Below are 18,174 nucleotides of genomic sequence, written 5' to 3' on the forward strand. Positions count from 1 at the left end.
CTTAAGTTGAAGATGAGACCTAAATGTCGAGCTCCAGAATCGGTAGATTTGGCGTCGATTTAGACCAAAATGGGCCTTGTTCAGGTGTTTTCATTTGAGAACACGTGATTGAGACCCTTTTTGGTCAAAATCAAGAGTCCTGTTTTTCAAGGTTTGGCCAGCCTGATTTAGGTATTTTCCTTGTTTCTGTCCTTCTTCATCTTTTTTCTGTTTCTTCTTCTCTTTTTCATTATGAATTCGTTTCAATTTTGTCCATGCATAAGTGCTTAATAATCAGCCTATTTCATTTGGTTATTGTTTGAAATCAATTAAGTCACTGCTTTTTCTTTTGGGTTTTGGGTTTTGTCTTATGGGTTCCGGATTTTTCCTTTGGCTCATTAAATTGGGATGTTGAATTAGGGCTCGATCTGAGCCTGAAATTTGCAAAGCCCAAAATGGATTTGGCCCATGACCCATGTTGGACTGGTTTAATACTGGGTCGAGTTGACCCATGATTCATGGAAATTTTGTTAGGGTAATTAACAGGACCCTAAGGGGTAGAGTTGGGAATTCTAAGGGTAAGGGAATCTCAGTAACAGCCTAGGAAACTTCTAGGAAGTTGAGTATTGGGATTAATGTGGAACTCTGATTTTTAGACTAAGGTTTTCTGAGCAAAAATGAAAATGTAAAAAGGGTCTAATTGTAAAATATGATTTCTTTAGGCCTGCCCTAGCCCCTTGCCTATAAAGTCATCATTTCTTGCCTTTCAAGGCAGACCCAAGAGCTGAAAAACTCAAAAAAAAAAGGCAAGTGAAAACTAAAGAAAATCACTATTTCATTAGATTTTGTAGAAATTCCTGCTTTCTTCTTAGCTTCTGGGATTATTTTTCCATCCGAGTGAGAAATGGTTTGAAACTTAGTCTCTAGAGCCTGATTTAAGGTCTGTTTGAGGTTGTTTTTTGGTTGTTTTGGATATACTGAGTTGTTACAAATCATCTCTGGGGTTGTGAGCTTTTGTTGGTTGTTTCTGGTGTTAACTTCAGTTCTTGTTTTGTTCACTTCAGGTATTCCCCCTTGAAACAAACTCGATGTAGTTCTCATATTAAAGATGAAGTTGAAAAGTTTTGAAATGTGACAACTGAACCTGTCTTGCTTGTTTACATTTTTAGCATGCTTCATCGTTTGATTTAATATAGCTTAGTTACTGCCAGTTGATTAGTTAAGTTTGTGTATTATATTTAAACTTTGGACTGTTGGTGATATGCTACTGACAGAAATCTGGTGAATGCATAATTTCTGAGAGTTTTCTTTTTGAGCACTGTTGGCAATGAGATGTGTTAAGTTAAACATCTCTATTATTTTGCTAGTTTCATTTCATGTGTTAAAATTATTTAGAATGAGGACTCATAGCAAGGGAAATAATTATAGAGGGAAAGTTATTGATATGTGTATGATGAATATGAGTGGACTTTGATTAATATGCATATTGTGGAGTAAAATAGATGTGCGTAAAAGCGGAAGTGGTAAAAGTCGATTAGCATGTTCAAATGTGAGCAGTAAGGGAATGTGCATAATTTCTCAGCTTCATGGTCTTTGATAGTTGTAAATTTATAGTTTCTTCACTTGGCATCTGAATATGTTTTCTGAATAAAAGGGCTTAGAGAAATGTTCAATTGGTTTCAGTCAGCTTTTGATACCCAATAGTTTTGATCAATTAATTCGATGGTTTTGTCATTTATAAAGATAATGATGCCTAGAACCATTTTTTGTCATTTTTCAAATTAGATGAGTTCTGCAACTACGCGAGTTCGACATGGCATCCAGAAACCCCTAGCTTGTGCATCGTGTGGCTCGATTCAGGTCTATTGGGCCCGAACACCATGAGCCGACCTGGAATAGGGATAGGGCATTAAGATCTTGAATTTCTACTTTGTCGCTCCATTGTATACAAATTGGGCCTATTTTCAAGTTTGGCTCAAATCATTTAAACTCGTGAGTTCTACAATTGCGGTACGTCATGGGGTTTAGCTTCAAGGGAAAACGGATCATTGCTTATTTATCTCATTTTAAGTATTTCAAATAATTGGGAGGTGAGCTATACTAGATAAAACAAGTAGTTTATGGCCCTCACAAGTTAACTTCGAAACCTTGTAGTTAAAATAATGTGAGGTGTGCCGGCCAAATAGAATCCCGAATGCGTGGCCTTCCCTTAATTATATCCCTTAAAATCCTTAGAATTCGAAGGTGCCATTTAGCAAATTTCATGGCCCTCGCAAAGTTGCAAATGCGTAGTTGCTTTAGGTGCGTCATTTAATAATATTACCTTCCTAATTTCGAGTGTGCATTTCATGTGGCCCAAATCAAAATCTTAAAACGTTGACTAAAATGTGTCTAAGATTGCGGGTGCATTTCATGTGGCGCGATCTAAAGGCACGTTTTAAATGACGTTCAATCTTCTTAAAAATTGAATAAAAGTGGTTAAAGTTAAAATGCACATAGGTTCAAAAGTGTTTTTAAAATCAGATAGTTAAGCCAAAAATAACAGTTGAGCGACCGTGCTAGAACCACGGAATTTGGGAATGCCTAACACTTTCTCCCGGATTAATAGAATTCCTTACCTGGATTTCTGGTTCGCGGACTGTTGAATAGAGTCACCCTTTCCTCGATTCGGGATTCAACCGGTGACTTGGGACACCATAAATCTCCCAAGTGGCGACTATGAATCTTTTAATAATAATCCTGTTTCGATTGTCCTTTAATTGGAAAAACTCCCTTGTACACACCCTTCTCAGGGTGTAGGTAAAAGGAGGTGTGACAACAAGCTGCGCAAAAGAGTTTGAGAGTGTGAAGCTGAGCATATGGCACAACATAAGGCCGATATGGAAATGATAAATGAGTGGAAAGAGAGAGCTGTTAAATCTAGTGAAAGGCTGGAATATCTGGAGTACAATTTAATGGAATTGGAAGGGAAGATAAAAAAGAGAGTCACTGACTGCCAGAACGCTGAAGGAAACGAAGGAGGGCATTTGGCAGGGGCATTCTTACTGTTGAACCTGCGCGAGCTGGGAGAGCTGATCGACAATAGCATCTGGTCTGGAGAGGGTCCTTCTGGGACCAAGTAGATTAGATTTACTTGCTTTTCTTTTAAATGTAGTAAGGCCAAGTGCCATTAGTAACATTATTTAGTGTCGTTTTGGGTCGTTTATTTTTACATTAATGAAATGAGGCAATTATTGGCACTAAATTTCTCCAAATCCATTTGTCACTAGGCCTACCTCGGGCACAACGGGGCTCCTAAATTAGGACAACGAATTTACATTCTCGCAATAGGTATTTAAATATTGCAAACATTTTAGAACCCTTACTGACTTGTTTACCTTTTGTTTTCTTTATTCTTTATTCCCATCCCCTAAGGTTGGTTCGCACATACTAGCATCATCAACGTATCACACCAGATCTAGAGTCCCTCCACCACCTCCTCCAAGTAATACAAAGAGCAAAGGGAAAACTAAAATGAATGACTTAAGTGGTATTTGAAAGGAATATGCGTAGAATGCGGAAACTTCAGTTGGTCGGAGTACTCCAGCACCAAATGATTTGGTTTTACGGTTGGAACAAAAGATACTAGAGCTACAGGGAGAACTTGAGCAGGTCTACAACTTAGAAAACCTATCCCTCACCCTGAATGTCCCCGATGTCCAACCAACAAAACACCAAAAACCCAGCACCTCCCCAAAATACATTAAAGTAACATCCACAAAACCCTCCTACACCACATTAATATGCAACTCCACCTCAAAATCTCAATCCCTTAACAATACCAACTCCACCACAACACCATCATTAACTAATCTAGTACCCACCAACCGCTACTTATCACACTCCCCAAAATACACCACAACCCATTCCCGATCCTCAAAACTCAACCAATGACCACTACTACACCTGGGTTCCTGGCACTTACAAAAACAACCCTATATATGTGGAAATCGTACCTCACTCTACTCAACCAACCTCCTATACACCAGAATTTGCTGAGAAGGACATGCTCATCAAGAACATGGCTGAGGAACTCAAGAAATTGACAAGTCAGGTTCAGGGTGTCGAAAGAGGCAAAGGGATAGAAGGTTTGAATTATGAAGACCTATGCATTTAGCCGGATGTAGAACTGCTAGAGGGTTACAAACCTCCCAAGTTCGAGATGTTTGACGGTATAGGTGATCCCAGGGTTCATCTAAAGACCTACTGTGACAAACTTGTCGGAGTCAGAAATGATGAAAAAATCCAGATGAAGCTTTTTATGAGAAGTCTTATAGGAGATGCTTTGTCTTGGTACATCAGCCAGGATCCTACGAAATGGTCCAACTGGGTGAGTATGGCATCTGATTTCATGGACCGATTCAGGTTCAACACAAAAAATGCACCAGATATTTTCTACATTCAGAGCCTTAAGAAGAAGCCCACCAAGACTTTCCGCGAGTATGCTACTCGTTGGAGGTCAGAAGCGGCCTAAGTCAGGCCAGCTTTGGACGAGGAACATATGAACAAATTCTTCGTCAGAGCACATGATCCGCAATACTATAAAAAGTTGATGGTTATTGAAACCCATAAATTCTTAAATATCATCAAACTTGGTGAAAGGATCAAAGAGGCATCAAAAGCGGGATGGTAACAAACTTTGAGGCACTACAGGCCACAAACAAAGCATTACAATCAGGCGGCATATCGAAAAATAAAGACGTCGAGGCAATAATGGTGGCTTAGGGCCCAAAATTTCCACTCACATACCAAACATCTCCACTTACATACCAAACACCTCCACCCACATACCAAGCGCCTTTATCTACATATCAATCCTCATCTCATAAATATTCCCAACCAGCCACTGTCTATCACACCTATAAATCCCAACCATCTCATTTTCAGTCACCTCCAACTCGCCAAAATTACCCCAAGACCATGGCCCAATTTTGACCGCAAACCACCCAGACAATACACCGCTATTGCTGAACCCATCAACTAGTTGTACTGGTTATGTCACTCATATTCCTGTTGTGGCAGTAGAGAACCTATCCCAATGGGTCAACCCAAGCAAAACCTGTGCATACCATTCCGGTATGAAGGGGCACACCATTGACGAGTGTCGAACACTGAAAGATAAAATCCAGACACTGATTGACAACAAGGTCATACAGGCAAAAGAAGTTGCACCTAATGTCCACAATAATCCTCTCCCAGATCATAAGGGTGGTGGAATACATGTGATAGAGATAGATGAAGAATGGGGTCCTGAGGGGTCAATCGGTATTTGAGAAGGCGATGACTTCAAACCCGCAGTCACACTTTCTCCTATTGTAGTACAGACTCAGTCACCAGTCGAGATTGATGTAGCTGCATCGATTCCATTTGAGGTAGAGGTAGCTCCACCTGCGGCCACCCCTGTTCCATTTGAAGTAGAAGTGGCCGCACCTTTCACAGTAACGATATCAACCATACCTCATTTCGATTCAAAAGCAATACCCTGGGATTACGTTGCCGAAGCTAGGCAAAAAGGAAAGGCAAAGATGGAAGAATCCGATGCTGCACAAGGAATGACTAGGACCGGAAGAATCTATACACCTGAACACTTGGGAGGACCAAGTAAGGATGCTACTACCAAGCAGCCTGTAATTGAAATAGGACCAGATGACCTTTGGAGGAAAGTACAGGCAAGGGAATACTTCGTCATTGATTATTTGAACAAAACTCCAGCTCAGATATCCATCCTATCACTGTTGCAAAATTTAGAGGCGCACAAGAATGCTTTGATGAAGGTGTTAAGTGAAGTTTACGTACCCAACAATATCACCTACGGAGAGATGGCCAACATGGTAGGGCGGGTGCTGGAAAGTCATAAGATAATCTTCCACGAGGATGAACTATCGCCTGAAGGGTTGAATCATAACTGAGCATTGCATATCACGGTACAATTTGAAGAGAAATTCATTGCCAGAGTTGTGATCGATGGAGGTTCAAGCCTTAACATTTTTCCGTTGGATACTCTGAAAAGATTGGGCAAAGGTTTCCATGAAATACGGGCAGGAAACATGAACGTGAAAGCCTTTGATGGGTCTCAAAGGGCCACGATCGGGGAGATTAATCTTTGTCTGCATATGGGGCCAACTTGGTTCGACGTTGAATTCCAAGTGCATGACATATTAGCTTCATACAATCTTGTGTTGGGCCGACCTTGGATACACGTTGGGGTTGTGGCTTCCACACTAAACCAGGCTGTGAAGTTCGAATGGAACCATTAGGAGGTGATCATTCACGGGGATGGGAGTAACCCCATTTACACCAGTCAAACCATCCTGGTTATCGGGAATAGAAGAAGGCTAGGAGGGGAAACTTATCATCACATCGAACATGTCAATGCCATTGAGAAAGACAAACAGTGGAGTAACAAAATAGAAAGCATACTAGCATGGTTTGGGTATGAACCCGACAAAGATCTTGGATGAAGAACTTTGAGGAGAAGAAGATGAAACACTTGAGGAGATTGTCAGAGAGATTGAGAACTTTGAGAATAAACCTAAGTCCAATCTGGACGAAACTGAAGTAGTAAATTTGGGAGACGCCGAAACCGTCAAGGAGACTCGCATAAGCATTCACTTATCACTGATAGAGAAGGAGGAGTGCATTCATTTCTTGAAGGAGTATGAGGATATCTTGCATGGTCATATGATGACATGACCGGTTTGAGCACATCCATAGTGGCTTAAAAGTTCCCTACCAATCCAATGTGTCCGCCAGTGAAGCAGAAACTCAGAAAGTTCAAACCAGATATGAGCTTGAAAATCAAGGAGGAAGTTACTAAGCAGATCAAAGCCAAAGTTCTCAGGGTGGTCGAGTACCCAACCTGGACCAAACCTGGTTAGCCAGCATTGTGCCAGTTCTGAAGAAAGATGGGAAAGTCAGGGTATGTGTTGACTATAGATACTTAAATAGAGCAAGTCCCAAGGACGACTTCCCACTGCCAATCATACACATCCTAATCGACAATTTCGCCAAGCATGAGCTCCAATTCTTCGTAGATTACTTCGCGGCTTATCACCAAATTTGGATGGATGAAGAAGACGCAGAAAAAATAGCTTTTATTACACCATGGGGGGTGTAATACTACAAGATGATGCCATTTGGTCTAAAGAATGCTGGGGATACTTACATGAGATCCATGACAACCATCTTCCATGATATGATACACAAAGAAATAGAGGTGTATGTTGACGACGTCATTATCAAATTCAAGAGGGTCGCAGATCACATAGCGGACTTGAGAAGGTTCTTTGACAGGTTAAGAAGGTACAACTTAAAACTGAACCCCACAAAATGTGCATTCGGGGTTCCCGCAGGAAAGTTATTGGGATTCATTGTCAGTCGTCGGGTAATTGAGTTGGACCCGTCCAAAGTTAAGGCTATTCAAGAGTTACCGCCACCAAAGAGCAAGAAGGATGTGATGAGCTTCCTGGGACGTCTCAACTATATCAGTCGCGTCATAGCATAGTTTATAGTTATATGTGAACCCATCTTCAAAATGCTGAAGAAAGATGCTGAAACAAGTTGGACCGAAAATTGTCAGAAGGCTTTCGACAAAATCAAGGAATACTTGTCCACACCGCCAGTCTTGGTCCCACCAGAACCTTGGAGACCTTTGCTACTCTACCTTGCAGTGCTAGATGGAGCCTTCGGCTACGTTCTTAGGCAGTATGATGAGACAGGGCGAAAGGAGCAAGCCATATACTACTTGAGTAAGAAGTTCACACCTTATGAAGCACGATATTCTTTGTTGGAATGCACTTGCTGCGCTTTGACCTAGACAGCTCAGAAATTGAGGCATTACTTCTGTGCCTACATAATATACTTCATATCAAGGATAGATCCCTTGAAATATATCTTTCATAAACCCATGCCCACTGGCAAGCTGGCTAAGTGGCAAATCCTATTGAGCGAATTCGACATTATTTATGTGACTTAGAAAGCAGTCAAGGGACATGAACTGGCAGATCATTTTGCTGAGAATCCCGTGGAAGGAGAATACGAACCCCTGAAAATGTATTTTTCCGATAAAGAAGTATCATTCGTAGAAGAAGACATTACTGAAGCTTACGACGGTTGGAGGATGTTCTTTGATGAAGCTGCGAACTTCAAAGGAGTGGGCATTGGAGCAGTTCTGGTATCAGAAATATGTCAATATTATCCGGTATCTGCCAAACTCAGATTTCCCAGCACCAACAATATGGCAAAATATGAAGCCTACATACTAAGGCTCAACATGGCAATCGACATAAATATTCAGGAGCTACTGGTAATCGGTGATTCAGATCTTCTTGTGCACCAGGTACAAGGAGAATGGGCCACCAAGAATTCCAAGATATTGTCGTATCTACACCATGTACATGAATTGAGAAAGAGGTTCACGAAAATAGAGTTTCGGCATGTGCCCAGAATTCAGAATGAGTTTGTCGATGCATTGGCCACCCTGTCATCCATGATACAGCATTCCGACAAGAACTTTATCGATCCCATCCCAGTAAAAATCCATAGTCAGCCGGCGTATTGTGCCCATGTTGAAGAAGAAACAGATAGGAAGCCTTGGTTTCACGATATCAAAGAATATTTGGCAAAAGGAGAATATCTGAAGCATGCGAACCATACTCAGAAACGCACACTCCGGAGGCTATCCAATCATTTCTTCCATATCGGAGGAAACTTGTATAGAAGAACTCCAGATTTGGGATTGCTAAGATATGTCGACACAAAAGAGGCTTCTAAGCTACTTGAGGAGATACATGCTGGGATTTGCAGCCCGCATATGAATGGTTTTGTCTTGGCCAAGAAGATACTTAGGGCCGGTTATTTTTGGATGACCATGGAGACAGATTGCGTCTAGTATGTCCGAAAATGCTACCAATGTCAAGTACATGCCGCTATGATAAAAGTGCCACCAAATGAGCTCAATGCCACAAGCTTACCTTGGTCATTCGCCGCCTAGGGAATGGATGTCATCGGTTTGATCGAGCCCACTGCTTCAAATGGGCACAGGTTTATTCTAGTAGCCATTAACTACTTCACAAAATGGGTAGAGGCTGCGTCCTACAAAGCTTTAACCAAGAAAGTCATCACAGACTTTGTCAAGGATCGTATTGTCTGCCGATTCGGAGTTCCCGAGTCCATTATTACTGATAATGCCGCCAATCTCAACAGTGATCTGATGAAAGCCATATGTGAAACTTTCAAAATCAAGCACAAGAATTCCACAGCCTATAGACCTCAGAAAAATGGAGTCGTAGAAGCCGCAAACAAAAACATCAAGAAGATACTAAGGAAGATAGTAAAAAACCCTAAACAATGGCACGAAAAGCTACCCTTTTGTTGGGATACCGCACTACAGTTCACACATTAATCGGGGCAACTTCCTACATGTTGGTTTATGGTACCGAAGCTGTCATCCCAGCTGAGGTAGAGGTTCCTTCTTTAAGAATCATACAGAAAGCCGAACTCAGCAATGCAGAATGGATAAGGAGCCGCTATGATCAATTGGCCCTTATAGATGGAAAAATAATGAACGCAGTATGTCACGTCTAGCTTTATCAGAACAGAATGTCCATAGCTTTTAACAAAAGGGTCAAACCAAGGCAGTTTGCACCAGGACAGTTGGTACTGAAGAAGATCTTCCCACATCAAGAGGAAGCCAAAGGGAAATTCTCTCCCAACTGTAAGGTCCCTACATGGTTCACAGGGTGCTAACAGGAGAAGCACTTATACTTGCAGAAATGGATGGAGAAGTGTGGCCAAAACCAATCAATTCAGACGCAATCAAGAGATACTATGCTTAGACTATTTACATTTCTTTATCATATGTAATTGAACTACGCTTGACTTGATTTCCGTTTAAGAGAGGATACGTACGCAGCCCTGTGGGTTCGGTCATATCATAATAAAATTTCCATTTCCCCCCAAAACCAGAAACTGGGGCAGAATTTTGAGGAGGACCCTCAAAATTCCAGAGCAAGTCCAGCCAACGCAATTGCATGCCAGAAAGTTAGAAATTGGTTAAGAAACTGGGGCAGAATTTTGAGAAGTATTCTCAAAATTCCGAAGAAGGTTCAACAAGTTTTGTCACTCGCAAACAGCCGAAGGATCATCTACAAACTAGGGCAGAATTTTTAGGAGGACCCTCAAAATTCTAACATGAGAAAGCTGCAATGTCTCTGAAATGTGTTACAGTCACTAGTTTGTCTAAAACTACTTGATATTTCACTATGTTTTCTAAAATAACTCTACTTTCATCAATAATTGCATATTTTCGAAAACTCTATTTCTATAACAGCCAGGTGTTACCCAGGAAAACTCAAACAAGGCATTCGAAACGGAGGAGCAAGGCCAGCCAAGACACGAACCAACCTCCTTTATAAAACTTACAATTTTTCTTTGAGTGCAGGTACATCTGACGTAACAGTAGCATTCGTAAATATATACACACAGCAAAATCTATAGCAATCGGGCCGCTAGACACCGAACAGATCTCCAGCTAAGAAATATTCTACTCTTATTTGCTACATGTTCTTTGCATGGGACTAAACCCTGTCCCGTATCTTGCATGAGACTAAGCTCTATCTCCATCTGCACGGGGCTAAGCCCTGCCTCTATTTTTCATAAGGCTAAGCTCTGCCTTCCATTTGCATAGGACTAAGCCCTGTCCCGAATCTCGCATGAGGCTAAGCCCTGCCCCCATTTGCATAAGGCTAAGCCATGCCTCCATTTTGCATAAGCTAAGCTCCGCCTTCCATTTGCATGGGACTAATCCATGTCCCAAATTTGGCATGAGGCTAAGCCCTGCCTCTATTTTGCATAAGGCTAAGCTCTACCTTCCATTTGCATGGGACTAAGCCCTGTCCCGAATCTTGCATGAGGCTAAGCCCTGCCTCCATTTTGCATAAGGCTAAGCTTTGCCTTCCATTTACATGGGACTAAGCCTTATCCCGAATCTCGCATGAGGCTAAGCCCTGCCTCTATTTTGCATAAGGCTAAGCACTACCTTCCATTTGCATGGGACTAAGCCTTGTCCTGCATCTTGCATGAGGTTAAGCCCTGCCTCTATTTTGCATAAGGCTAAGCACTGCCTTCCATTCGTATGGGACTAAGCCCTGTCCTAAATCTTGCATGAGACTAAGCTCTGTATCCACCTGCATGAGGCTAAGCCCTGCCTCCATATCTGCATAAGGCTAAGATCTGCCTTCCATTTGCATAGGACTAAGCCTTGTCCCGCATCTTACATGAGACTAAGCTATGTCTCTGATTTTGCACGAGGCTAAGCCCTGCCTCCATTTTGTATAAGACTAAGCACTGCCTTCTCTCTACATGAGACCAATATCTATCTCCATCTGCATGAGACCAAGCCCTGCCTCCATATTCGCATAAGTCTAAGCATTGCCTTCTCATGGGACTAAACATTGTCCCTCCTTGCATAAATGTTGCTCTATTCCGACACTATCTATTTGTTCCTCTTCCGGGCTAAGCCCTGCCCTCAACCTCACAAGACTAAGCCTTATCTTATTGATTTTAGCATCATATTATTACATCTCATGGGCTGAAATATCGCCAACTTGTCCAAAGATATCATTGTCTAAAGGCATCATCCTCATAGTTAGAAGACACCATGCCATGGCCTGAGGATATCTCAAATTTGCATATCATTATTCGAAGGAGTCATGGTTCGGAGGCACCATTTTCATGGCCCGAGAACATCATTTCATATCCTACGAATCCCTCATTGAACAAATCATGGCCCAGGACATCATGGTCTAAGAACGTTATCCTCAACCGTCCGAAGATAATCTTTCATGGTCCAAAGGGAATTTGCATCATCTATATATTCACATGCATTTTTTTTAATGTTTTGCAGGTATTACAGGAGGTAACCGTTCTCCATGCAGGAGCAGCCTTCGCTTCGGTTTCCGCTCATACCATTTTCACTTCGCCATTCATAACCAATTCTCATCAGTTACCCATCCTACCTCGTGATATCCAGCTATCTGCCCTATAATACATCTGATACACTCCAGACCCATAATCATAACTCCATCCGACATTACCCTTCACCACCCTTCACAAAAGAACCTTTGCTAAAATTGGCTACCATTCCTATAACAACTCCATCGGCTTCATTCACTGGTGGATCCAGAACTACAAATGGCCTGATTCCTGTAAAACCAGGGATATGTAAGCAACTCAAAGACCAGGGTTCGGCCTATATTTTCCAAAAATGCCCGTTCGGTCAAAATTGGCCATCAATTCTTTACCCGAAAATTCTTTCATCCTTCCCTAGTAAAGAGGGACAGTTGTTGGTACCCAATTTTTCCCTATAATGCTTTTTAAATGCATATATATCTTCAAAACTATGCATTAGCATCAATTGAAATTTTTTCATAATTTCTATATTTTTTTAATTAATTTATCCTAGTATTTTATTTGTATAAATAATTACAAAATTGTATTACAAATGACTTTATAGCACTTCATGACTTAATATTGCTATTTATAGTCATATTAAGTTCAAATTATTTCACAAAGGGCCAGATTTATACTTTTTGGTTACAATTGCAACAACTTTACAATTGTAGCCCCATGCATACCTTACTGCATTATTTTACTAGAAATTTATCTATTATATTTTTAAAATATTAAATAATTGTTTTGAAAAGTATTTAGGCATGAAATTTATTTTTTATAATTTATTAAATATTTTTTCAAATTATTTTTATCAATTAAATGGGTATTTATCAAATGACTCCTTTAAAATCAGACCCCTAATTCAATTCAATTAAACCCAGCCCAATTTAAACTATACCCATAACCTAGTCCTTAACTCGACCCATCCAAAGAATCAATCCTGGCCGTCGATCTTAGAAGATCAACGGTCCAGGATTGATCTTCCATTTTTAATTCAACCAAACCCCCCTAACCCGGCTTATTTGTCACGCCCGACGCCCTTGAATCCCTTGTCTCCCTCTTCTCTCAGAGACTCGCCCAAACCCTAGTGTCGTCACCTAAAATCTACCCCAAATCCCTTCGATTCCTACCTATTCCATGAGATTCCATAGTGGTTTGAGGCACCTACCGGCTTCTTACCTCTCCTGGTTCTTTGACCCTATTGTTGAATGAAGGGATCTTAAAAAATCCAACTCAGATTTGGTTCAAATACCGTTCAAAGGTCTACCTATGGCCATTATCATTTTGTGAGTGTTGTTTTCTTCCTATTTTCAGTACGAATCTATGACTTTGGACCAAGTCTCTTTCACCTATGTTATTTTCAAAACCCTAATCTCATGACTAATTGGGTCTGTTTAGATCTTTGTAGATTTGAAACGTTCTGAACATTATTTGGTATTTTCTTCGGAAAAACTTCCTATTTTCCTTATCATTATTCAATTTCAGTGACTTCCCAGAACTAGGGTTCATCCTAAGTTCTCTTCTAATGATTTTTTCTTAATTTTCAAGTGTTAAACCTGATTATTCCTTTGCTGATTGGGCCGATTTTTGTGTATATGCTTAAACCCTAAGTACTTCTGTTTATGGCACTAGTTTTTTCAATTTTTCTTCCGTTATGTGTTTATTTCTGTCAATTAATTATCTTGGATGATTTTATTAGGGATTTGAATCATATTTTCTCGTTCAAATCGGTACTTCTTTGTGATTTGCATGTTTGCCTTATTCGTGACTTTAATTAGTACTATTTTCCTTAATTAAACTATTATTCTGATTCAGAAGTTTTATATGGTATAATTGATTCTCTTACCTTATTTGAGCCCTAATTTGTACCATTGATTGACTCTCCCTATTCTAAAGGGTCTTTCTCGGATTTTTCTGTATGATTTGATTGGTTAAATCCCCAATTAACTGGTTGATTTATTCGATTACCCTTGTTTTATGAACTGACATATCCTTACCTTACTTGTTCTTACCTTACTAAGTGCTATATATACTCTCATTCTAGTTCTCCTAGGGATGAACAGTAGTTTAGAATACACACACATACATTCAAACTCTCTCTTCTTTCTTTGCTATTTGTACTAACTGTGGGTCTAGCCGGCTGAAAGCAAAGACTAGATAGTGGAATTGCATATGTTTTTCACATTCTGCATTTTCTTCTTTAACTGGTATGTCTCTGGTTAGATTTTGAAACTCAACTCAATGTGTTCCTTGTCTATACACCTATGCTTGTTCCTGTACTAGTTATTCAATTTGTTTCTCTGTTTGCTATTATTAAGCATGTTTAAATTCTGCCTTATGTGTAATCATCATATCTGACTTCATTTAGTTATTTGATATTTGTCCAGCATGTTTACTTAGTTCCCTTACCCCCTCCCTTTAATTGGTGTGACTATGTTAGTTACTTATTTTTACATTGCATTCAATTGGTCCTGATTGTGTCCAATTCTGTTCAAAACATTTTTGTCTTCAACATGATTTTGCTACATTCTTTCTCTATGTCTTAATTGTCTATTACCATGACCAACTTGTTCAGTAGACTCCTAGTTGTTCTGTACATTTGTTGTATCAAATGTTTCCCTATTTATGTGGTTTCAACCCTATATGTTCCCAATCCCCTTCACCCCTGTTTGTAAGTCTGCTTGTTGAGTGAATCTGGGTACTCTATGATCAATTGGGTTGTTTGCGGAGTATGCTTTCCCCAAAGAATGATTTCAAAACTGCTGCTCCTACTCATAGCATTCTTCTCAAAACTGGTCACTCCTAGTATCTTTAAGAACTGTTTCTGAATCTTTTCATTTCTAAACTATTTTTACTAAGTCTTTCAGCACTATGTCAAGCACTCTCACCCTACTCTTAGACTATTAAGTTCTGCCCCTCTGGTGTGTGTACTGCTTAAGGATCCTTGAGATCTCTCTGAACTCTGGCATACCAGGGTTGGCTCTTCCATACTGCACATAACCAATCCCTATTTTATGAAAGGTCTTGGTGTGAGCACTACCCGGGATCCTTGAGGTCCTTAGGGAACTCTGACACACCAAGACATACATTATTGGCCTGAGATCTTTGGCTTCTGAGACTGTATTGAAGGCCTGGCATTCCCAGGTTTATTTTAGGCTTGATTCAGGCTCCCTATAGTATAGCTTCATTTACTTATGTAATTCATTTGATCCTGGTCTGTAATAATATTATTTGTAAACAGATGTTGGGTGATTAGTCAAAAGGGAGGGTTCCTATATGATGTTTGTGGGAAACTGGGTAGATATCATGTTTTAGGTCAATAGATAGTAGAAATCATGCTCTTAGGTTACTTAGTTTTCCCTTGCATTCAATTGGTCATGATTGTGTCCAATTCTGTTAAACTCATCTTTGTCTTCAACATGATTTGAGATAGAAATCCTGCTTTGAGTTTATATTATGATAGAAATCATGCTTTAGGCCCATATGCTATGTTACTTGCATCAAAACATGTCATAAGTCTATATTATTTGCATTAGAAAACCTGCCTTAGGACACTCACGTTTATATTTTGCATATTAGAAACATGTTATAAGTTCATCACTTCTTTCTGACTCTGCATAAGTTATTATCACCTGGGAATCATGTCAATAAACTACTGCTGTAATCATGCTTAATAAAAATGATCTCATCTCTCTGTGCATTAGAAATCCTAATTTAGGACTTTGTTTGCATTGGCTCTAAATCATGTCTACATCGTTTGAATAGATAACTGTCAATAAAAGGTTTAAAAATGAACCAACATAGATATTATGTTCTAGTGTACACATGCGTGAAATCAGTTATGTAATATTAATCACCTAATTCAATATGCCTATAAGATTGAATGACTTCAAGTTGTCCTAACCAATTCCCATAATTATGATTCTATACAGACCCACGCCTAGGTAAGCCATAGGTAATTAATGGTCTTATAACTGTGAAATCAGGTTCTGTTTATGTGTGAAATTGTCCAGGTTTAACATGCTATAAAATCAATAGGCAAGCTGACTAGGGTTCAACCACTTCGCTTTTAAACAAATGCTGCATATTCTGTGTTTGTGATGTTCATCTAGATATCATGTTCTAGGACTTTCTGAATTTCTTTAAAATCAGTTGTTTGAGACGTGCTACGTATTTGTTTATTTGTGTAGGTAAAACATGAGCCCCTAATTGCTTCCCTATTTGACAGTCCTATATGTTCTTTGTTGTCGCTTAGATTTTACCTTTTAAATACCTTAGGAGTGTTTAGAACTGCCTAAGTGTAGAGGTCCTAAACACCTCCGGGACCACAAGGAAGGGACGGGTAAAGCACACTTAGAGTTTGTTAATTAAACTAGCTTATATAATCACTAAGGGGATGGTAATGGGTAGTAAAAGGATATGATGACATGTGCGTTAATGCCACGTGTAACCCTTCTAGTTGAGGAAGGCTTACCGGGTATTGTACAAATGTGATCCTATAGGCTAATCAACTTAGGACTTCCCTTCCCCAACTCACATATGTGTGCTTAGGCTGCCTAAACTTCCTCAGTTTATATATGTATGCTTGGACTGTTTAAACTTCCTTAATTTACATATGCTTAGACCATCTAAACTTTCTTGATTATGTATGTGTGTTTAATTTAGACTGCATAAACTACCTTTATTTGTAAATGTGTGCTTAGATCGCTTACTTGTTAAATGACTAATTCACATAACTAAGTTCGGTGGGGACCCACCGTTGTGGACCGCAAGGGGTGCCTAACACCTTCCCCTCAAGGTTATTTCGAGCCCTTACCCTGATCTCTGATAATGCAAACTGGTTACATGAGTTAATTGCTCTAGGTGACCTAACGCACCTTAATCCGTTAGGTAGCAACTCTTCAAATACCCAATTCCCAAAAGGAAACGAGTTGTTCCCAATGAATGTCGAAACCCAGACTCCGCGAAGGAAAAAGGGGCGCGATAGCAGCGTCACGATCGGATGCAACAAGAACGACATTATGGACTTCAACCCATTTGGTGTTAGTTTCTTCAAATTGTGCCTTTAACAGGGCGAATTCCTGGCTAAGGGTTACTATTTCTTGCTCGCTTTGCTGCAACTGAGCCTTCAATTCAATGGCCTCAACATCACGTGCTTCTAGTTCTAAGAGGCGAGCAATATTCTGTTCTCGTTCGGCCAAAAATTGATCCCGTTCGGAGGTAAGCCCCTCCTTATCATGAATCAACCTTTGAAGGCCCTCGGAAGTAAGGAAGTTGGCCTAGAAAACAAAAATGCAAATTCAAAATCCTACCATAACAAAGATAAAAGAAACAACAGAGGAAATAAAGAATATACCGTTGTTGCGTTATGCATGGTGTTGTTCAACAAATACTCTCCTAAGAGAGTTAGTATCTTATCTCTATCTTCTTCTGAAGCCAAAGGCTTCAGATAATTAGCAAGCTCCACCGGCCGGGATAACAGATGGCATTCGGTAGAGACCGAGGGGGTAACATTCCTCTCCTTTTGGGGATCTTCAGAAGAGACAACATAATTTTGCCCAAAATTCTCATTAGTTGGGGACTAGGGAAGAGGGATATCCTCCTCTTGGGCATCTGCAATCGGTGGAGATGATGTAGCAGTTATTGGTGGTGAAGGCAGAGTTGGAGAAGAGGGAGATGAAACGGATAGCATTGTAGGATAAAGCAACTACGACAAATGTTGTGCTGGTTGTTGGTTGCTCGTCAATCAAAGAAGGAAGGGAGACGGTACTCAGCCTTACAGTAACGGGTGTAGCAACTAGATTCAGAAGGGAGAGTTATCATTTTTCACTATATCGAACTCCCCCAGAGTGTCTAGGCATCGTCCTCGATTGGTGTAACTAGCTCAATAAATTGAGCATTTTGTTGAGCTGATGAAGATTGTCGTCTTCTATGTAGAGAAGCCCCCTCGTTACTGTATTCTCCATCATCATTGATGACCATGCTTTCTAGAACTAGCTCGGTGCGGCGCTTGTCTCTACGACATCTCTGGATGGCTGAGGCACTACATTCTTTGATCTTTTGTTCTTTCCCCCAGCCGCGAGGGAGCATCGTCTTTTTGGTTGCTTGTTCTCCGGCCGGGGACTCCGAGAAGAAGCACTTGCGCCAGAAGCAGGACCTATTACACCCATTTGGGTAAAAGCCTCCTGCAACAACCTCATCGCG

This window comes from Nicotiana tabacum, chromosome 10, assembly GCF_000715075.1.
Source record: "Nicotiana tabacum cultivar K326 chromosome 10, ASM71507v2, whole genome shotgun sequence".
Classification (NCBI taxonomy): Eukaryota; Viridiplantae; Streptophyta; class Magnoliopsida; order Solanales; family Solanaceae; genus Nicotiana; species Nicotiana tabacum.